This window comes from Ambystoma mexicanum, chromosome 6q (assembly GCF_040938575.1).
Source record: "Ambystoma mexicanum isolate Mex_15411 chromosome 6q, UKY_AmexF1_1, whole genome shotgun sequence".
In the NCBI taxonomy this organism is placed as follows: domain Eukaryota; kingdom Metazoa; phylum Chordata; class Amphibia; order Caudata; family Ambystomatidae; genus Ambystoma; species Ambystoma mexicanum.
The window spans coordinates 179,420,172-179,444,224 of NC_090937.1; positions in this window are offsets into that span (position 1 = coordinate 179,420,172).

Here is a 24,053-nt window from a genome sequence, read left to right on the forward strand (position 1 = left end):
GTCAAAGGATATCTCAAATCATGTCTTACAGTGGGAGAAAAAGAGTCTCACTCTTAGCAGGAGAAACAAATAAACCCCAAAAATCCAGCAAAGCTGCTGAGGGACTCACTAGGTTTGGGAAATTAGCCTTAACAGAGAATTCACAAGGCAATTTAAATAGAGCTGTATATATTGATAAACCAAGTCCTCCACCACGGAAAATTATATGGAATTGGCTTAAAGCAGCAGCAAAAGATACAAAACAAAAGTTAAACCATTAACGCCATGTTGCTTCACATCAGAGGAGTGTTAGAATAGCTATTTGGAATACGAGAGGCGTCAAGTACCTAATGGATGCCAACACGAACCAACAAATACTATCTTACGATATAATTCTACTCCAAGAAACTTGGATAACAAATACACCTGTTTGGCCAAATTATTCGCTTGTAACCATTCCTGCCATAAAACAATCAAAAGGCAGACCTAGAGCTGGGGTGTTAATTGGCATGAAAATAGACACCAAAGCCAAGCTTTTAGCATAGGCCTTTCCTCATCCCTGTATTCAACTTGCAAAAATGATAGCTTATAATGAAGTGGATAATTAACTCTCCCATATAGCTATTTTAAACCTTTATTGGGATCTCACCTTGATTAATGATGATGATGTGCTTGATTTGATTTCCAATGAAACTAAGCCATCTAAAATATTGATTGGCGGAGACATGAATACATTATACATTCCGAAGTAGGGTACCCCAGTGAAACCAAAAGCAAAAAGATGGTTAAACCTAATGGAGGAAAGTCAACTTACCATCCTTAATGTAACAGTGCAGGGTGACCTCCCGCCCCAGCAAACCTGGAAAAGAGAGCAGTCTTCTGCGATCATAGATTGTGCTTTTGTATCCTCGAAAGTTATAACATTGGTTGAGCAATTTAAAATCAAATCTACTTTTCAAAGTGATCATAATATCTTAGATATCACATGGACTATGACTGCCCCGCCTTCAACCCAATATTACACTCCATAGTGTCAAGTAACATAGGGGTGTAACCACATTAAATGGACAGAGCCGAAAGTAAATCAATTATGGGCAAATCTCAAAACAAGATTCCAGAGTCAGCGTTTAGAAACTATTCCAGAGTATACGCAGGCCCTTATGAAACTCATGAAACTTATGAAACTCGTGGAGTTTCGAGATCCCTATTGTCGACCAGTCTTTCGTCATAAATTCCATTTTGATCCCGCTATTAAAAATCTCAAACTGAAAAAGAGAATTGAAATAAAAGATATGAGTATCAAACGGAAAAGAATATAAGGAGAAATTCTCCAAGATTCATACTAAATATCGAAATGCCATAAAACAACACAAGGCATTGAAAAAACAAGAGGCAAATGAACAGATGCTAGTAGCCTTAGCGTCTAAATCCGGTGCAAGGATATGGAAACTTCTCAATGAAAGTATAGCTACTGGTACAAAATCATTACTTCTTAATATAATACGAGAAGACATATGGGTGTTACATTTTACAAAACTCTTTGCCAATCCATCTGTAAGCTTGGCTTCGGAAAACAACCAGATCAATGACTTTTTGCCCCTTCAACACTTTCGACATACTGTTATTCATTGAAAAATGAGCTCGTCTCCAGCCCCCACGTCCTGATGGCTTGTCAAATGCGTTTTTAAAAACACACCCTGAAGCCTGGGATAAGACCCTCTATTTAATATTCCAAGAGGTAAAATCTACAGAGCACATCCCAGACACATGGAAAAACTCAATTATAATAGCTCTATTTAAAAAGGGTAATCGGAGCCTGCCATTAAACTACTGCCCGATTGCGCTACTTGACATTCCAGGAATTATTTTTGCAAGGCTGCTAAAAGATCTAAACAAGTGGCTCAAAGAAGCAAAAATGTATGGACCCGCAGCAAGCTGGATTTATTGCCGGACTAGGAACAGCTGTAAATTTGCTAATGTTAACAGTTCTGAAAGAGCAAGAATGGCATTCAAAACAACGAGTATACCTCGCCTTTATTGATTCTCAACAGGCGTTCAACTCCATATCCAGAATGCGTCTCTGGCAAAAATGATTAGCTGGTTGCCCTAACTATATACTCCAGGCTATACAGCAATTATATTCCAATACATCCGTGCAAGTTAAACTAACTCAAGATGGCCTGCTATCTAAACCGATTCCAGCATTCAAGGGATTGAAGCAAGGTTGTAGTTTGGCCACCACTGTTCAACTTCTATATTAGAGACCTGTACAAACATCTACAAAGTGGAAGAGTTTATCCACCGAAATTTGCCATGTCTTCAATCTCTTTTTGTATGCACATGACCTAGTTATGTGTAATCAAACGCTGAATGGTCTACAAAGACAATTACAGGCCCTATTACATTTTGCCTCAGAGAGCATGCTTGTTATCAACATAGGTAAGTCAAATATATTCAGACTAATTCCAAATCTAACAACAAGAATCCTTTTCATCATTTAATTGGAAAATAGTAAAACAAAAGCTGGAAATAATTTGAGAATATAAATACTTACCTACAAAAATGGCTTAAAACATAAAACCCAATTGCTGTGCTCGCAGGCAAAACTGGTGCACAAAAAATACAGATAATGTTTTTATCTTCCAATAATAACATTTTATAATGATACCAGCTATAACCTATGGTGCCCACGCTAAATCGGGTAGATTAAGTTGAGCAATGAGGTTCCTCTTTTTTATAAGAGGGCTTTGTGGGGGAGGAAATAGTACAGTCGACCGACCAAGGAGGTTCCACAAAAAGCTACACTGCTTTTACACACAAAGAGAATAAATGTCCAACAAAGCAAGTACTATAACACTGCAACAAATTATATACGTAGTGGAATACCAGGTCAAATTCATTAAACACATTTTAATTTATAAACATATATGGCATTGGGCTAAAACTGTACAAACACATACAAACATTGATTATATTTCAGTGAAACGTGTTGTATGGAAAATTAGCAACACAAGTGGAGAGAACACAATAGTTTGTTGTTTCAATTACTTTTGTGAGGTTAGTAACAGAAGTTAGATAAGTGTAAAATCTATCTCTATATATTGGTCTTCTCGATTGGGCGTCTACACTTATTAGTGTTTCTGGGTGTGAAGAAAACACCATAATGCACTGATTTATTTTAGAGGTGTATTCAGACCCGTCTTCAGGATGCTTGTTAAAGATAGAGCGTAGTCTAATTCACCCATTACTTCGTGCACAGAACCTTGTGCATAGAGTACTGCAATACAAAGTGACCAAAAAACCATTAAAATCTTGAATCTTAAAACATAATTTTAGACCTAATATATAGTACAGTGGTGGACGATATTTCATTTTTACTGACCTTTCGAGTTTTCGTAGTGCGTAAAGTAATGATCACGGCTATCCCCTTTATGGCTTTATCCGGAAGGTTCATATTATTTGCAACTATAAGGGGCAACAAATGATCCAGTTTGTTTCGTATTTTGTATTTTTTTAAAGCAATTTAATTCTATGCTTAATAATTCGAATAATTGCACAATCTATGCATGAAATGCACTTTTTTGAACATGAGACGCTCCTTAAATAATTACAGAAATGCCTCCCCATAGGGCTTATGTCACATGGTGACAATCGCAAGCAGATCATCCAGATTGCAATTATCTGGAAGAGATCTTCTGGAAGAATATTTTACCGTTTCCCAGAGGGTTTCCTATCCAAATAGTCCACTACGAGTTGGGCTTGACATCAATGAAAGCAGTTGTATCTTGGAATGCGATAATGTTGTATAACAAATGTATTCATAAAGAAAGTTTCCTGAATTAGTCCCTAATACCAACGCTGGCAAAGCTGCTAGAATCTCCATTGGTTCTACTTGCCTTCTGGAAAGAATATTGGTTGGAAAGTATGAACTCTGCAGATATCGATCAGCACCCGATCGATAAAAATCTGAAAAGAACTAAACAAAAATGCTGGCTTGTGGATTGGAATGCGACATGGAGGGAATGTAATAATTATAAGGCCTTTTACTACTGGCCATTTCATTCTAAAAAGTGTAAATGAGATCCCAAAATATTTGGCTAAGTTTCCCGATCAAATATATCAAACACATTTTCGTCTTCGTTTCAACTTATGGGCGACAAATGTTTTGTTGGCGGGAAGACTGCAAGACACATCTAAAGCTACTTGCTGATTTTGTAAGCTGGCAACCTATCCAGAAACATTGGAACATCTGCCAGTAGAATGCACGTCTTTGAAGGTGTTGGGATATGAATATTTCCATACATATTTTGCTGACTATCGGCAGTTGACTCCTCACCAAATATGGATAATGATTTTCAATGCCAACCACATTTCATTAAATCCATCCATAACGAAATTAGAGATTAACCATGAGCAACCATAGAGGTGATTCCTTATCTTATTAAGACCAGAAAGGCTGAAGGCAATTAGACAAACTAACTGCCTTAGAACACTCTCTGTGAATGTATAGGAAGAAGTATTTTCTGTTTTAATTTGCTCTGGTTATATGATCTTGTAGACTAGAGTTGTTTTTTGTTTTTGGGCCCTGTTTTAGTGATAGTACTTAAACTGAAGTTATTTAGAAAGATTAACTGCCCACAAATATAATTTGTGAATGTATATGAAAATGCATTGTTTATTTTAATTTACTCTAGCTATATGTTCTTAAAGCTAAGATTTGTTTTATGCTTTGTTTTATAACAAATAAATAAAAAAAAGATATAAACTATTCCAACTCCTACTGGAATAAAAGAAAAAGATGCAACCACTTGATGTGTGCGATGGTGCCACTCGTGCTCAACAATGTTGCAGAATAGTGAAACACCTCTACCTCAAAATACTTATATATTCATACAATCCTTTACATTACATGGTGCTGGCTCACCTTCCATGGTCTTACACCACATCACTGTGTGTTGTGCACCAAAAACCTTCAAGCCATATTCTATATTGCATTCCTTAACAAGGAAAGTTATATACGCCAACTAATCATGTATTCCTGAGACAACCCAAATAAGTGCACCCAAGAGCCCAACAGTAACACTCGATGATGAATAACTACAAAATTTCATATTCACCAGTTCCTATTCATGTATCCAATACGTCATTTAAAACACCTTCACAACAGCATTCCAAAGTCACTGACTCCCTGTGTCCTGAAAGAGAACATGCATGGTGATTATTATAGCTATTAAACTTAAATAAGCCTCTCACTTTTAAAAATGCATACTCGTTTTCACTAAAACCAAACAGCCATACCTTGCAAACTTGCTCGAATGCTTATCCAGGCTTTGCAATGTTTACTCACTACACTGTTGTGGATTAGATACCTTCTGGTAGTAGAAAGTTGAAATCATATTGTCTGTTTGAAAAAGTAAAAAGAAACTCCAATGAGCACCCACCTAATAGCATTCATATTCACTTCCTAATGTTGCGCCCGTTATGTAAAAGTACTTCCATATCCTGGAGGGGGTTAGTCCCAGGTCCCTGGTGGGATAGCGTAGTTCTGTGTGTCATAGAGGCACTGCCGCCATTTTTCATTAACTTAATATATATAGAATGACATTGTGCGGCTGATGTCACACTGTAATTCGCATAGATAAACATTCTATGCTTGCAACTTGTTTATAAGCGTCTCTCCGTCCAGTTTAACTGTTCTTGCATTTCAGATCTGCTTACTAAAAACTGCTGCACAATTGCTGAAAGTTAAAATGTGCTTGTGCATAAATAATAAAGAAGCTCAAAGTGTGTCCGTTTATGGAAACTTTGTCATAAGCAAAATTAATCTCTAACTTCCAAATAACACCTCGACTATGTATTCACAAAGTCCTAATGGTCTGGAATCCCTCAGCGGCAAGTCTCTGAACCAGATTGCCTAGCAGGGCTATGGTGCTGGCTGATTCACAGCCTTGGAGCCAGGCTGATGCCCACTGTAAAGGCATCTCCATTAAGTCCATGATAAATGGTTAAGTAGCATCCCAACTCAATTTATATGTTGTGCCTGCTACTGCATAAATTGGTATTTGGCAGGGCATAGCACATTTTACCACTGTGTGCCCGTAGTATTCGGTAGGTAATAACACATCAATATGTGGACTTCCGGCCACTTACAGCCCGCTGTTCTTCCTGATTCTTTAGAATCTTAAAAGCACTGATATAGTGCACATACTCCTGTCAACTTCTAATGACAGAATCAGACAGAATCAATCACAATGGACAAGCACTTAATTACCGCATCATATTAGATTAACATGTTTCCCCTTACCATTCCCTCTGGGGCAGCTTTAATCCTCTTGGTTAGCCTACTCAGTTGATCCCTAGTCAGGTACCCCACTAAATTGTGTATCTTAACTGTAACGACATTGGTCAAAGTATCTACTCCAAACATCATGGGTATTAGTGATGATATATCAAACATTAATGAGCTCATGAGTTGGCATCAATGCACCCATCAAATCCACCTTTTTATAATCCAATCACAAGAGTACTATTTGAACCCTCCAATGCTCCCCCTCAGATCTGAGGATTGCTAATTCCACACGCACAGTCCTACAGTCTGTGGCAACCCTTAACCACATGTCACACTTAGTACAAAATAATGGTCGATCCACAAATGATCATGATGTGCAGAATGCTAGCAGCAAATTCCAGATTGCATATCAATCTGATAAAGTGCATAGTGCAAAACAGATTAGCAGCATGAAACATATATATGTCGCTTCTTAAGTGGCTGTTAGCTGCTCGCGCACAGCCACAGCGCAGTGCAGGTTACTTATGTTTGCGCCTATTTAAAATATTTTCATATGTTTTACTCAAACTTTTATGATGATTGGTATCTGACATGTTGTTAGGGTGAGATTTGAACCTGTTTACATTTGATTGTTACTCACAAAAAGAACTTTATTTGCCCTTGATTTTTTTTATATGCAAACAGGTGTGTATACTTTAAAATCGAGCACGCTGATCATTTGAGTCCCCTGCCAGTGGGCTCAAATCAAAAACAAATGGCCAGCACGCCACAGAGACGTACTAGTATATCGACTCAAATCAGCACGAACACCATATCCAAATGGATGGTCCACTCTGGAAACATACACTAATTGTTGTTTAAGGCTTCTGGCACTCCCCAGGGTCACGTTTCTTCAATGGCGCCGGCCTCGTGCTCTAACCCAGATAAGCATGTTCAGGTGATGGATCATATTATTTCCGTCAACGTCTCTGACGCTACTTTAATTAAAGGGTGTGAATTCCCTTCACTCAATAATCAAAAGGTTCATAAAGATGAAATGGCTATTGATGTAATCCATGCTACTTCTGTTGTGGCAGGTTCACAATTAGAAGCTTTAACATCAAACCCACTGCAAATGTTGCTGCGATAGCTCACTCTGAACAGTTTGTCCCTATAATCCCTGCAGTGACACAACATATCTCTCTCAATGAACATGCTATTATTGAGCTAAATTCTTAATCTTCCTTTAATGTGGATGACGATGAGCAGGAAACTGCACTTCATTTGGCGGAGGTGTCCAACATCTATGCGGAGGACGCTTCTGTATTGTCATCATCTTATGTGGCACACACCCCAAGGAATCCACCATCGCAATTGCCTCACCCCCAAATCACTCACCCTAATATTTCCTCTTCCATTCTAATTGAAACTACGTTACATGCCATGAATTTGGCAATGTGTCCCTGCAGGCCAAATTGACCAAGTGGCAACAAAAACTCTCGGATTTCTGTGCAAGCCAGAATAAAAAAAGAAGCAGCGATTATTGACGCTGCTCAACCGCAGAATTTGGTAATCTGAGATGATCTGATGTCAGCTAAAGACTAAAGTATTTTACCTTCCTTTCCTCAAATCACATATGCGGAATCTTCTATCTTGCCTAAAGACACTGTGGACACTATTACTCACTTGCCACCGGCCAATTTGCAAGACGATCTTGTGGCCGCTCCTAATGATTAAAAAAAAACAAGCTTACACTATTTTCACCAGGAAATCTCATACTAAAGATGATAAGATAAAGAAATATAAACAGCTTTCTCAGGAGAAAAAAACTAGAAATTGCAACCGTTCTCACAATACGCTGTCGGCTACTAAGCTGTTTATTAAAGCACTTCATTTACCAAGACAAAGCACCACTATGGGAGGGAAAGCTGTCCAATTAAAATATTCACGAATGGCATTAGCCAAGAAAGATGAACAAGTAGCGTCATTAAAACTGCTGATGTCTTATGCCCCCTTTAAATGAGCTGATTGCGGCTGCATAGAATGAACAAATTGCTACGAATAACATGAAATTGGATGTGAAAGCTCCTCCCCTAAAGTCGATCATGAGGGAGAACATCATTTGAATGATAGACATTTCCGGAAATACGGAAAGAGATTGACCGTTATAGGTCTTCTCAACAGATCACTTCTCTGCTGCCCAAGTCGACTAATATCTTGGATCCTAACTCCAAAAATAGTGCCAGCAATAAAGTGCTAGCTGCTACTTTGTCGCAGCCCTCTGAAGCTCAACCCAAGTTAAATGCATTATTCCAAAAGTGATTTTACGACTGATTCTAAAATAAAAACTTCAAATTCTAGTCCTCAGAAACCAACACTCATGCAACTTCCCCTCAAACACACGATAAGAAGAGCTGTTGAACAATATATGAGTGAACATCATTCTGCCATGAATACTCTTCCTCCATGTCATAATACAAATATGGGGGAGCAGATTCATGAGAAAGAGCCGAAGATGGTCAAACAACAATCATTGCTCCTGACTGATCCAAATCCAGGTCTTATAAAGCCGTGGTATGAGCCCAACTCATGATATTCAAGGGTACAAACAAACATTCTACGCCCATCTAAAATGGACGTAACCAGACCCAGACACCCTTTTCACTCGTTAATCATTAGATGTAGAGAAGCACCCACATATAAAGTATGATGTCAATAGAAGCAGTATCCTTGCAATTTTGGCAGATATTCCGTCGCTAGAAGACATTGAATCTACCGATATTGAGCAGGTTGAATTTGTATATGAAAAAGATGTATCTGTTGCCAGGATTTGGCTGCATTCTAGAGTCATCCTAAATACCATATGGGTAGCACAAACAGAACTGTAAAAATTAGGATTTGAATTGTTGATCGACGAAATAAGATCTAATAACCAGGTTCTCGCTAATACGGCTTCTAATGGCAATCTGGTGACTGGTCATTGTAAATAAAACTCAACTTTTATATAAATGCTCTTGCACTCAGGCATAACTAATATCCCCAGCTTCCCTTTTTTCTATATCACTCATAAACTGGAATACAAGAGGGCATATGTATTTATTTAAGAACCCATCTGGCAGTTTGGACGACCATGATATAATTCTTTTGCCGGAGACCTGATTAATGGAAAGGCGTCATGGGACAATCATTGCATCATCCTAAATCCAGCGATAGGTCGGCCCACATCAGGCCTATTGATTGCTTTAAACCAATATCGTAATGGAAGCTCAATGCTTTCCAAATCCATACATGCAACATATACAACTTCGGATAAAACTTATTAGCTATTCCCTCATTAACATGTATTGGAATCCGGTTGCGATCACCTCTGATATATTTTTTTAGAGACCTGCAGTCTTTTTGGCAGAATATCACCAAGGCCCATGTGTACCCTCACATCATATTAGCAGGTGTCTTAATTTACCCTGCCTAGATAATTGTCACGGCCGCACTAACACTAGATTCAGGCGTTGGAACAGCTTTTTTAAAACAAAGAATTTGATCATGGTAAATGGGACTAGTCAGGATGATTCGCCGCCTCATTACACATGGAAAAGGGGACATTCAAGTGCAATTATTGATTTCATATGTGTCAATTGAGAACTGTTTTCATCTATATCTCATTTTCAAGTGTTACCGACTACAGAGAGTGATCATGAAATGTTAAACCTGAAATGGAATATCAATTGTAATTCTATTGAAAATGTGAAAACTAGAATGTCCAGATCCGTGTTTGTAAATAATGCACAGAATACATTATGTTGGTCAGAAGACAATCTTATCCAGTTTGGAACTATGCTGAAAGATTCAATCATGAGCCATCCGTTTTCTGTTAATAACTAATTTGAATACAGTAATTTGTTGCAACTGTTCACCACTAAAAGCAAAAAGAAAACACAGTATATAATTAACCACACGAATGATTCTATGGTTCAGAAACAGAAATCCACGTTCAGACATGAAAAAAAATGGCTCTATCACTTCCTCTAGAGATTAGATGGCCAGCGTTGAAATTAATAAAAACCAGACATAGGAACTGGAAAAGAGCCTATTGTGCTACTCTCTATCAAAAAGATGGAGAGTATATGCTAAAACAAATTGGCTCTAAAAATACATCACAGATCTGGTCACTAATAAACAAGACCAATAACAATTCCCAAAATCTGATGCAAATAAATGATGTATCAGCAAATCAATGGATTGCTCATTTTTCCCAATTGTACACAAAACCGGAACCTAGAGTCCAGTCCTATTTGCATCATTTAGAGGGTTGTTTTGTCATCAAATTCTCTGTAGAAGACATTATTTACATCATAAATAAAGCTAGCCATTTGAGGGCCCCTGGCCCAGATGGCCTCTCTAACCTAATGCTTAAACAGTTTCCTGAATTGTGGGCTTCAATTCTTTTCGATCTATTTTCACAGATCGTTAACACCCAAACAATTCCGAAATGTTGGTCGCCACTCTCTCATCATAGGCAAAATCCAGCGAATTATAGACCTATCGCCCTTCTTGACACCCCAGGAAAGATTTTCGCAAGTCTGGTTTGAGAGACCTGCAACAATGGATTCACTCTAGTAAAAAGCAAGATAGATTTCAAACTGGATTTGTTGCTGGCAAAAGCATGGCGATCAACATCACAACCATCAGTGCCATCAGATCTCTCTGCAATCAGCAAAAAACAGCCTCTATTTCTGGCATTTGCTGATTTCAGAGAGGCTTTTGACTCTATTGATAGTTTTATTGTTAAACAAATTGGTGAAGCTTGGCTGTCCCTGTTCACTGGTTAAATTGATTGCCTTACTCCACTCGGACACCTCTATACAGATCAGACTTACCCAACATATCGCGGCCTTAAGCAGGGGTGCATTTTAGCCTCCACAAATTTTTAATTTATTTTGGCTATAGGAGTTAAGCTTGTTAACATCAATTCTGACGCCCCTAAACTGGGAACACAACAGATTGCTTGGGTTCTTTACGCGTATGACCTCATTTTATTATCCAGAACTCAAGCTGGCCTGCAAAGACTTAACAAAGGCCTTATGCTGTATGTCCAAGAGAATATGTCAATTAACTTAGCGAAGACTCAGGTTATGGAATGTTTCAACTCTAAGAGCAAGCTGTGCAAACACTTTGTTTTGGTGGTGGGTTCACCTGATCCTACACTTTGGACCTCGTCTTTTTGCCCTTCTGCACTTGGTGACTTTCCTATGACAGTGACGGTGTTCAAGAACTTAGGGATTGTCCTGTCCTCGACACCCTTGGTGTCCTCTCAGGTTGGTGCAGTCTGTAAAGCTAGTCACTTTCATCTCAGGATATTGCCCAAGGTTTCGCCATTCTTGCCTAGTCACCTGCAATCTCTGGTAGTGGCCTCAATTGTCCTAAACCGAGTATATTACTGTAATGCTCTTTTCATGGCTCAACCTGTGGATAACATGCACTGGTTGCCGGTGTTGCAAAATATGGCAGCCCAAGTGGCTACCAACTCATTGAATGGCACCCATATTACACGTGTTCTCCGCTCTCTCCATGGCCAGGCGAGTTGAGATCAAAGCTTTCTGCATTGTGCACCGGGCTTATCATCACTAGGGTGCGGACCTATCTTTGCGATATGTTTTTTCCTTACCTTCCAGGTGAAGCTCGCTGCTCTGGCAGTGCTTTCATAGTGCTAGTTTCTAGGGTGGGGGGCCGAGTGTTCTGATGGTGCTCGCAAGTTTTGGAATGCTTTGCCCCTCCCCCTCAAACATACTCAAAATCATCAGGAATCCAGATGCCTTCTGAAGACACTACTTTTCTAGGTCTGGATAATGGTTAGCCTTTTTGTGTGTTTCCTAGCGCCAAGATGCCTCTGGGTGAACGAGTGCTTTACAAATTCAGTTAACATAACACCTTCCCTGCTCTGCAAGTTGTGAATCTATCCCATGTTTTAACAGTGGATCAATCAGAATTGCTGCAGCTTGGTCTGAATTTTAGTCCTTCTATGAGTTTTGATTACACCCAAACCAGGCTATATTTTGACCAATACAAAAGAAAATGAAAATTAAAAAATGTTCTGTTCAATCCCCAAAAGGATATTTAACATCTGGTTTGTCAAAGTATAATTAATCTGACTATTGCTGATCTACCAACGCTGATGGATATAGCTGATCTGTCTGACATGAGTGTTGATAGTGTCAATCTTTCTGATTTCAACAATTATATAGACTTGTTTAAAGAAACCAAATTAGGGCCCAGGTCTAAATTTAATCCTCGGTTGACTAGGGTCTCTTGTCCCCATTCAACTTCAGCCAATTGCTTTTCATCCCACCTCCCCCACGTCAGTCAGGCACTGAAACAGGCACGACAATACCTCCACGTGGTTAAGATCTAAACGAACCAGGATTTGGGTCTCATCGACATATGAATAGCACCGGAGGCCAAAGGAGCGGACAAGACAAACAAGAGGCTTAATGTAGATGTTGAAAAAAAGCTTAGGGCGCAAGGCATAGCCTTGTTGAACCCCACGAGACAGAGGGAGAAGAGAATGGAGGAAGACAGCGTGATTGTCCCCTATCTGCCAGGAAAGAGGTAAACCACACCAGGGCAGGCCCGGAGAGACCCGCCGGGGCCAGTAGAGGCAGCAGGATCGAGTGGTCGATGGTGCTGCAAGCCGCTGAAAGAACTAGCAATATCAAGGCACCCACTCCCCACTGTCCACCAGCTTGGCCATGTCGTCGACAACAGATACTAGGACACACTCTGTGCCACACTCAAAGGGTTCAAAGAACCCAGAAGATAGAAGATACCAGAGTTTTCAACAATTTCAAGAAAAAAAGGCAAGGGAGAAATAGGGTGAAAATGAGCAAGGGCAGAAGGACCTGGTGACATTTTTTTTAGAAGGCAAATAGCAATGGCCTGTTTAAGATCTGGAATTCAGCTTGATTGACATGACAGATTAACTGCTTGGGAAACCCAAATAATCATGCCAGGCATGATGTCTTTAACGACGTCTAACAGGACTGGATCAGAAGGAGCAGCCGATTTTAAGCTGCATAACAGCCGTACCCACTGTTTCATCAGAGAACATAGGGAAGACTGACCAAGTATGTGGAGGACCCACCTTTACCCCAACAGAGTCCATTCTGGCAACATCCTGGTGTAGCAAGGGGATATTACTGCGTATATTCCCAATTTTAGTAATCAAGTGTTGAGTCTATGTGTCGCAAAGCAGTTGCGTAGGAGTAACCGTAGGCATAAGGTTAGTGGTGGAAGACAAAGATTTACCCACCAAAAAGAGCTCCTTAGTCTGATTTAAGACATTCTCAATTTATGGGTAAACAAATCTTGCTTGGCTTCATAAAGGGCTTCATGATAGTATTGAGGTGGGCTCTTTCAGTTCATCTGAAAACCAAGTCCCCGAAGGACACCTACGAAGTTGAATGAGCTTTGAGGGCGCGACTACATCACCTGCAAACTTTAGCCACTCAGTCAATGAGGACAGATAAATTATAGTGCTACACTCTTTTTTTTAAATTAAAGACAATGGGGAATTCTGGTCTGCAGAGCGCCAGTTCCACTGCATAGCTGTACAAGGGGGGATTTTGCTAGGTTGTACAGAGAGACTCTGCACAAAGGGCACTAAATGATGATCTGACCAGACAATCGGTTGAACATTGATTGTCGACTCATCAGAAAACACCAAATCAAGTGCACTGCCAAACATGTGTGACTTAATGTTAAAATCACCCAAAACAACCAGATGTGAATACTTCACTTGAAGTTCTGCCAACAAATCTTAAAAGGTTTGAAAACCATGTGTACAGGCCAGGCGACCCAAACACAATCCGGAAGTGCAGAGAAAAAGTTGCTGATACAACAAGACAGACAAATAGAGCTTCCATATCTACATTGTGCTGTAGCAGAATACTTGACAGTTGAAATTTGGATTTGAAAACAATTACAATAACTCCTCTGGATGGAATTACGTCTGGTCAAGGTGAAATATTTTATATTCCCCTGAAAACACCTGTACCAACACGGGCGCAGAAGCTTCCGTAAGCCACGTCTCGGTTAGGCACATAAAATCTGGGGACTGATCGCATAAACCATTGTCGACAAATGCTGCATGGGCTACTAAGGTTCGTGCATTGGTTAAAATAACTTTAAAAAAAGAACCAACCTCCTCCACACAGGCCAAGCAGCCACCCGAGGTTTAGTTACAATTAGTAGGAAGTACTGTATCAGGGAGAGCCAGGTCCAGTATTACTTTCCGAGTGAGCCTTAAGCCACTAGCCATGTCAAGCCCATCCATATACCGGAAGGGCCCAGATGGGCTTCATTTGGCACGATGAGAGCATGCCCGCTGCGCACAACCGCTGCGATGTCTGCACAGTGTGTCAATTTGGAGACACATGGTATTCCCATAGCCAATTTGCTCACTGTAGCAATGGACAACGAGGACAGACTGCCGTCAGTCTATGGATTTGTGTTGGAAAGAAAACAGATACATGGCAGTGGCCGAGTCTCGGTTTGCCAAGAGGCCAGGCACCCTCAGCCAGAGGGAGCTGGCAGTACAAGGAAAAGTAAATAGTAAAAAAAGCTATATTAAGATAAAAGAAATAATTAAACCAAGAAAATTATAAATAAAGACAATATTTGCATGAGAGTAAGAGGCGCCCAGTTACACGCTGCAGACAAATCACTTGAGATGGTAGCAGTCCCAGTGGCACTCCCAGCCTGTTTCCGTGAAGTGTCCTAGATATACACATGGCCACTCTCAATCTACTTTATCATGTAAATATTTACGTTTTTGGCACTGTTTCATTTCATCTTCAAACGAGATAACTCAATTCTGTGCTGGTTTGTAACTTGTTGCCCACCTCAGTAGAATGCAAGTTCTTTAATTTACTTTCAATCTCCTCAATCTAAGTTTAGATAACACTCCTGTCGTATTTGGTATATTTCACAAGTGAAGTTAAGAATTTGGCTGACTACTCATGGTTGCTTGTCCTCATTCCTGGAGCATGGCAGTGACTGGTCCTCAACGAGGGCATAATCCTAACATGCAGCCCGCAAGGTATTCTTCCCACATCCAAATAGTTTTGCAGGGACGACACTTCCCACCACTTTGAGATGTCCATTTTTGCAATTTTTCAAGGTCTTTAAGTTATGTGATTCCATTGTCCTCTTGCAGGGTGCCACCAGCAAAAGGTAGCAGTCATACATTGGTGATTGTTTGGCTCTCGTCATGATAGTTTGGCTCTCATCAAAAAGTGATGCAGCTTGTGCTATGTATGTATATATATATATTTCATATATTCAGTGATAAAACTCTGTCAAAGGGACGTTATGGTTGTTAAATTGTACTAATACGAAATTCAATGAAAAAACGTTGTTAAAGGGACGTTATGGTTACAAGTAAAACCGGAAAACCCCAGTAATGTGAGTTATGCTAAGCTAATCAACCATAATCCGCGCCACCGCCGTGTACTGCTAAGACTAACACCTAGGACATGAAAGATGACATCACAAACGTCATTGATGACATCACTTAATACATACATTTTAATGAACAGTCCCTACAAGGAGTTGTGTTTATAATGTTGGTAACATGATGTTAGGGGTGATTCGGGGACCTATCATGAACTACTTCATGTATTAAAAACATGTTTTCTATTGATTCTATGGGAAAAATCACACATTTTGGGAACCCCCTATAACTTTGCCCCCATCCCCTGGACAAAACCTCACTGAAATTCGCAGAATCAATCTGACGGGCCATATCATTTTATTTGCAAGGTTTCGTGAGGATTCGTCCAGGGGGGCGAAGTTATAAGCCACCCAAAAAGTGTTCTTCCTATGGGTTGAGCAACTTAACCATAACTACACGGCTGCTACCGCAGGCCGTGTAATATATATATATATATATATTTATATATATATATATATATTTATTTTTTTTTTCCTTGGGCTAAAATATTCCATGTGGTATAAAAATAAAAAATATGAGAAATAACATGACAAAATAGAAGTTATGCTTATTTATATTAAATGTATTATTTTCTCTAAACTAACAAAAAAGGCGGTATTTGTGTAAGGATTTAGTGACACGGTGAGAAGTTCCAAACTTTTTATTATCGGTCCTGCAGAGACCCGAAGGAAACGCTGAGAGCTCTCGCCAACCGCTGCGCTCTCTTTTCTGGAATGCTATCTTCCGAGCCTTCCAGGTGCCAGGTTGAGAAGGCTCAGGAGACAGATCATTACATATCTTCCACCTCACAACATTTCAAAGAAAATTATTAAACTCAACCTAAACACGAACCTGAAAACAACAATAGTAACAGGGTTTGATTGTGCATAATCTTGGACCCTGTTGAAAATAGCGAATTCATTTTAAATAAATTAACTATTAATGTTTCCAGGCATCCCACTATGCCTAACCACATACAAACTCTTGTAACCATCTGGGTTCATGTACCAACCTCTTGGGTAACACCCTTTCATCACTCATTGACCTCTTGGGCGACACCCTATAATCAATCTGCTCATAGACCACACCTTAACCGTTTCTACAATGACCACTCTCTTCCTTATTGCAGAAATCCTCTTAAGGCAAATTAATCTACTTTCTACACATTTATGGGAGAATCTGTTTTTTTTAATAAGAACCCCTTCCCCCACATTCCATTCCATATCCTTTACACTCCTCTTTTTGTCAAATGTTTCTTTGTTCAATGTTTGACTTTGTCTAACATAGTCCATTATGCTCTTCCTGTCTACAACTACTGAACTCGCTAAACCTAAACACCCCGGGGCATAATTTCGTACCCAGTTCCCTTCCTTTTAGACATACAAACGGTGATACCTTGGTTACAGAATGGGGTGTGGTTAGATAGCCCCACATCATGTGGTTTAGAACTTCTTTCCACGGCAGTCCCGAAAGTAATGCCAATTGAATGCACCCCTTTATGAATCTGCTGGTCCTCTCTACCAACCCATTAGCCCTAGGATGATATAGAGTTGTACGTATGTGTTTAATTGCATAACTGTTTAAAAATGTCTTCATGAATTCTGATGAAAACTGTACACCGTTATCAGAAACAGTTTCTGAAGGTAAACTTTTTCCAAGACTGTCACCAGTTCCTTTGCTGTCACCTCTCTGACAGCACTCCATTCCACCCATTTCGTATGAAAATCCACCAACACAAATATGAATTTCAACCCTTCTCCTAACCCCGCAATTGGCCCCATTTTATCGATAGCCACCTTCTTCCAGGGTTTGTCAGGTACAAAATTTGTAATAAGGGGAGTTTCTCTCACAACCTTGTTCTTATCACTCAGGCTACAAGGAACAACATTTTTGACACATTTCTCAGCCAATTTGTCCATGCCTGGACACTAACAACTGTCAGCTTCCTCTTGGTGGACCCTTCCCCCACGTGACCCTGATGAGCCAATTCCACTAATACATTTCTAATCTTTTCAGGAGGTACGATAGACATTCCTCTCCTGAGCATCCCGTCATTTATGCTCAATTCATCCTTAACTTCCCACCACTCTTCAAACTTCTTTTCTAATAATTCTTTAGTGGGCCATCCCTCTACCTTCCACCCTCTGATCATCTGTATGTCTTCATCCATTTGTTCACTCTGCTCCCACTCCGTTTGTCCCATACATCCCACATCAACTTCCACCTTGACATTTTCCTCTTTCCATTCACTACACACCTCCTCCCTTCCTGTGGTGGGCGTTCTTGATAGGCAATCTGCCACCACATTGTACTTCTCTGGTAAATAACACACTCCGAAATCATATCCTTGTAAACCTAAACACCATCTGCTAATCCTGGGCGATCCTTTAGCCCAGTTCCTGCTTTCAAACATTTGAGCCAATGGTTTATGATCCGGTCTCACTATACATTTCCTACCCCACAAGAAAAACTTGAAATGACATATTGCCCAAAACATCGCCAATGTTTCTTGCTCAATTACTGAATAATTTTTCTCAGCACCCTTCAAAGTTCTTGATGCAAATGGTATAACTCTTTCTGTTTTGTTATCATATTGTGTGAGGGTTGCTCCCAACCCCAACATGCTGGCATCCACAGACAAAACACACCTGCCCCTTGGAGTAAACTTCCCTATAAAAGGTGCCTTCACTATGTCCTCTTTTATCTTTCGAATTGCCTCTTCACAAACATTTGACCACTCAAATTCTACCCCCTTTTTTAGAAATTACCTTAAAGGCGTGGAAATGACAGCAAAGTTCTTCACAAACTTGTGACACAGTGAGAAGCTCCAAACATTTTATTATCGGGCCTGCAGAGACCCGAAGGAAACGCTCACAGCTCTCGCCAACCGTCGCTCTCTCTTTTCTGGAATGCTGTCTCGCGAGCTGAGCTTCCAGGTTGAGAAGGCTTGGGAGACAGATCACTACGCAGTGCTAAAATTATAAGAAAACCTCAAAGTAATTGACCAATGGGAAAGGGTTATTGACCTGCCCAGAGTTCTAATAGTGCAGTATGACTGGGAGGGAGACAATTCTATGTCAAGACTGGAGGCAAGCATTATGCTTCAACTTCTTTATTCACTCGTCAGTAGTTTCAACAATAAACATAAGAAAACTGAAAATGTGTGTCTCTCTTTATCCCTTTTCCTTTCTTTACAAATCCCACTGTCTCTGTCGTCCTCCTAGAGGCAGTTCAGCCTATGACCCTGTTCCTGGACTCCTCCTCTTCTTTTCCTGCTCTTCAAGCAGATAAGTACTCTTTCTCCTATATCCCAGAAGTACAGCAAGTTTAAACGTATTTGTATGCATATTGGTTGGATATAACAGTAAATTATGTGAGGGCAAAGTGGCTTTTATAGTATTTTAGTAGAAATGCATATGAAACATGCAAGAAGTGCAATTAAAAGCGACCGTAGGATGTGAGCGAGCATGAATTTATCGTGGCGCTAAGCAGTCAAGCAGCACAATGGGTAGTACGAAAACATTTCAGAGTTCAGGACCATTCGAGGGAGCAGATTGATCACGGGTGCGAGGGATGCGAGCCCCTTGTCGCATTCTTAGTACGCCCGGGGGCTCGTCCTCCCTCACAGCCGCAGGAGCTCTACGGCCCCCACCCACGCGGGGACGGAGCATTAGCGAGAATGGCGCAGTGGCCCCCTCGTGCAGAGCCAGATAGCCGTGTTGCACGAGCGCATTGCCTATGCGACTTCTCCAAAGCACGCAGCGTTCAGGAAGGCCGGGCCCGGCGGTGATTGTTGCTTCGCTCAGACAAACGTAGCGAACGAGGTGGAATTTCGGGCTTAAAAGCCCTCGACAGAAGCCCACATTACAACGACTCAGCAGTGGAGTCCAGGGGCTTTGGAAAGCACAAAGCTACGTGGTATAGACACGTGACTGGGGAGATAGCAGCTCTCAGAACAACTCTGCGAACAGGCACACAAAGAGATTAAAGAGATGTACAGGTGCTGGTCACAGAAGTAAAGAAAAAAAGAAAGAAAAAGAAAATTCAAATATATATATGAGTTTTAGTACATCAAGTACTAAACTTAGGAGATCATAATCCAAGTCATCACAACCAACGCAGCAATGGGGGTGCACAAGACACCGCACAGGCATCAGGCACACAGCACACTGACATCACGTCCAAATTCGAATGGAGTGAGGAGGAGCAATCCCTGGGCCTTGCCTCCAGCTTTAAGGAAACCCTTACAAGAGAGGCTGGAGACACTAGAGTCCATGAGAAAGCACCATGCAAGAAGACAGCACGCCCACGGAGTCCTTGGAAAGAGGCTCGAAGGGGAGTAATAAGACCTGCAAGAGTAAAAACCCTCTAATGACCCCCCCAGGTCAACCTTACGGGGTAACAGAAAAAGCCCCAGAGGCCGCTGACGCGTTTGCAAAGCTAAGCGAAGAAAATATGGGGAAAGGTGACCTGGGCTCGGAAGAAGAGCCAGCGGAAGACAAGCAATCTTTGAAAGAAGGGGAAGAAAAGGAGGAGGCGGAATGGGAAAGGCCCAACGGGGGCAAGAAAGCTTGCAAGGAGAAGCATCTATACGAAGAGCTAGAGGAAGTGTCTGACATGTTTCAACGAGACAGCATTAGGAACCCGAGATCCTCCGATGGGCAGCCTTCCCCCAGGGTAACAAAGTACATGGCCCTGAGGCTGAGGAAAGCACTTGACAAGGAAGTGAGACAGCGCTTGAGAGACAAAGGCCCCTGGCCATAGATGCTGGAATTAGACCCGAAAATGCTGGCGTTCGTCTCAAAGACTAGCAAAGACCACGCAAAGGGATAGACTGATCTTGGCGGAGCTGCCAGGAGAGGGTTCTAGATATTTCCGGCCCGCTGGGAAAGATAATGGACCTGGCCAGAAGAGCCACAGACACCAGGAAGGAGAGCATGCAAATTGCACCATTTCCTCAGAGAGCCTTTTGCTCCAGATAAACACCAAGATGAGTGACTTGGCTTCCCACGAAGCCTGAGAAGCAGCGCAGGGCCTCCTCTTCGGGGGACCTTCGGCAAGGAGATGGACAGATTTGTGGGCACCTATACATCTCTAGAAAAAGCCCCATATGTCAATACGCAAGATCTTCCTGGAATCAGCCACTCACGGGGTCGAGCAGCCGGTCGTTTCTACCGAGGCAGAAGGCCCCAAAATCCCAGAGCCCAGTACTGGGAGACCAAGCAGCAGGACGCGTTTTTCCGGACAAGAAGGCGCTTTTCCGAGAGGTCGCAGAGGCAGAGCAGCCGGCCGAGGCCAGAGCTTCATCCCAGGTGAGAGAGCCACATTATCCTTTGGTGGGGGGAGAACTCTGCTTTTTGGGGGAAATTGGCACAGGGTTTCCAGCAATGCATGGGTTCTGCAAGCCATCAGAGGTCTGCAGCTGAAGTTTATGCAGGAGCCAGTACAAGAGAACTAGCCGAGTGAGGTAAAGCTAGCACAAGCAGAGCGAGAGAGTTTACACCGCAAGCTCCGACAACTGGAGCTGAAGGGAGCAATCGAGAGGTGCAGATCAGCGCTGGGATTCGTGAGCTCTATGTTTTAGTGCACAGAAAAGAGAAAGTGCGTCCAGTCATAAATCTGAGGGAATTGAACGGTTGAATCGTATACCATCATTTCGAGACGGAAGGCATACTTCAGTTGAGAGACACCTTGAGAGAAGGGGACTGGCTAACAAGAATAGACATGAAGTGCATGTGGAGTTCAGGACCTTCCTAGCATTTCGCTGGAGCAGCCAGCTGTGGTGTTTCAGTACAATGCTCTTCGGGCTAGCCTCAGTGCCCTGGACTGAGGCCAGTAGCAGCAGCGATCCGGGAGAAAGGGATACGGATAATTATATACCTTGACGACCTCCTGCTCCTGGCGGAGGATCAGCAAGCACTAGTCTACCAGACCGCATGGGTGCAAGATCTCCAGTCCTCAGTGGGATTCCTAGTGAACAGAGAGAATTCAGAGACCACACCGGCACAAAGAGAAGATTTCCTCGGTTTCATGTTAGACACCAGGAAGGCGACTTTAGAGTTGGCAGCCTGAAAGATCAAGGATATCAAGAAGGAGATCAGGGATTGACTGAGCAAGCAGACAGTATTGATTAAGAGCCTGGCAGCATCGATCCAATCTATCTTCCCAGGGCCCTACATTATCGAGCCCTACAGAGGCTAAAAATCAGGGACCTACACCAGGGTCTGAAATATCAGCTGATACCCCAGAACCAGGACTCCATCACGGAACTAGAATGGTGGTTGTATGTGACCACTGGTGGGGTTAAGACTAGGCCAGTCTTTCCCTCAGCTATAGAGTCAATTCCTAGCTACAGTCAGAGGCTTTAGCTGAAAGTTTGGAAAATTTTAGGGTCACCTGATTTGTGTCAACTAGATCAGATTCCACTAGTGACACCATATGTGAGGGTCTAGGACACAAAGGTGGCATGTTTATTGGCAAAGACTTTTATTAATAACAAAAATGGTAGGGTTGGAGGAAATCCTTGCTAGCCCTATCACTAAGAGGGGTTTTGCGGTGTCATCAAAACTAGCTAAAGAAACTGTCGGTGTCAGAATGTCCAAAGTAAAGTTTGCCATCGTGTGTCCGAATTCTAACCTGTCCCTCACACTCTAAACTAGCAAAAGGTGAAAAGGGAAATGTCTCTTGGCTTTCTGCCTGCAGCCCAGCTTCCGCTCCGCAGTTCACGAAACAAAGGTTCCAGAAAGGTACAACAAAGCAACCAAAAGTTCCATTAGACTGAAGGGGTTGATTCCCTTTCCCCAGAGTCTTTTTAGCTTTTTCCAGGTTTATCTTTTGTCTGCTGACCCTTCCCCTAAGTACTGCACCCAGAGAAAATAACTTGGCTCTCTTCTCCCAATCTCTGCCATGATCCTCAATACCCCTCCTCTTGATCCACTCTCCTGCCAAGTAGGGCACACAACATTTGTATTCTCAGTTCTGCCTCTCTGTTTTCACATGCACCCACACCCTTGGTTTACTCTCCTGCAAAGGCCTCCGAGTGTCAGTCGTATTCCTCTTGATTACAACTCAGGGAGATCCTCCCCAACATGGGTCCCAGACCCCTTTCACTTGATCATTCACACTGCTCTTTATGTCGAACTTTCTTTGGTCCCACAGTCTTGGTTTACTCTCCTGCCAAAGTCCATGGGAGATGCTGCCAAAAGCAAAGTTTGTATTTCTCCTTGTTATAGTTAGGGGTGTGCTACCCCAGTATGGACTCCAGACCTTCTTCATTTGTTCACTCTTACTGTTCTCTTTTTTTAATTCCTCTTCACACCACAACCTTGGTTTACTCCCCTGCCAATATAAAGTTTGTATCCCTTCTTAATTCTGTTTGTGTTATGTCTTCCCAGGGTGGGTCCGAGACCCCCTTCACTTGGTATCCGGTTGTGCACGGGTGACCCAGGAGGGGGAATTCATCTGTGGAGCCCAGCGACTCCGGGGGCTGTCCTTCAGCGGTGGGCCAATGGCGATACTCGCGGGCACCATGCCGGGGAGGTCGGCGAGTCCATGGTGAGCTGGGGAGACCATCAGATCTTTGCTGTATGTTGGGGGCTGCACGGAGGCCGCACCCTTCATTTTGGCCACCAGTTTGTCCCTAAGTGCTGTGCTCACCCTGACTTCATCAACCCCGGTGGCAAGCTTTGGGCCACCATCTTGACCCTGAGAGCCGTGCTCACCATGGCTTTATCAACCCCATTTGCACACTTTGCCACGTAAGTCGTTGTGTCCCTCTTTATGGCCACCATCCTGGCCTTTTGTGCCCTGCTTCGCACGGCTTCTTTAACGCCATTGGTACACTTCGCCACGCCGCTCTAGCTCCTCCAGGAGTGAGCTTGGCCATGCTGGTAGCATGGCAGGGGAAGGTCGAGCCCCTTTTTCTGCGAGATCGGCGCGGTGCCGGATACCATACTTATTGCCAGTTGTTAAGGGGCCCTGGCGGTGGAGGGCTTTGCAGGGCAGGCCCACTGCGCAGCACCAGTGCCGCGCCAAATATGACAGTGGTGGAAGAAGACAGAAGTTTTTTTTACATTGGTATGCTCAACTAGCTTCACTTTAATTTGTCTTAGTTATTCTGTGTATTTATTTCAATAAATGAAAAAATAGTTCTTGGAGATCAGTATCAAAACAGGGTCTTGTTATAGAAAAACGCTATGTAACAATAGACATTCAGATAGACTTATTGTGCAAAAAAACTGTGTATCAATTGTCACTGAGGTGTTTACAGGACTCGCAATATAAAGTGAGAGAATATTGGGTCTGGTTTGTTGAGTTTAT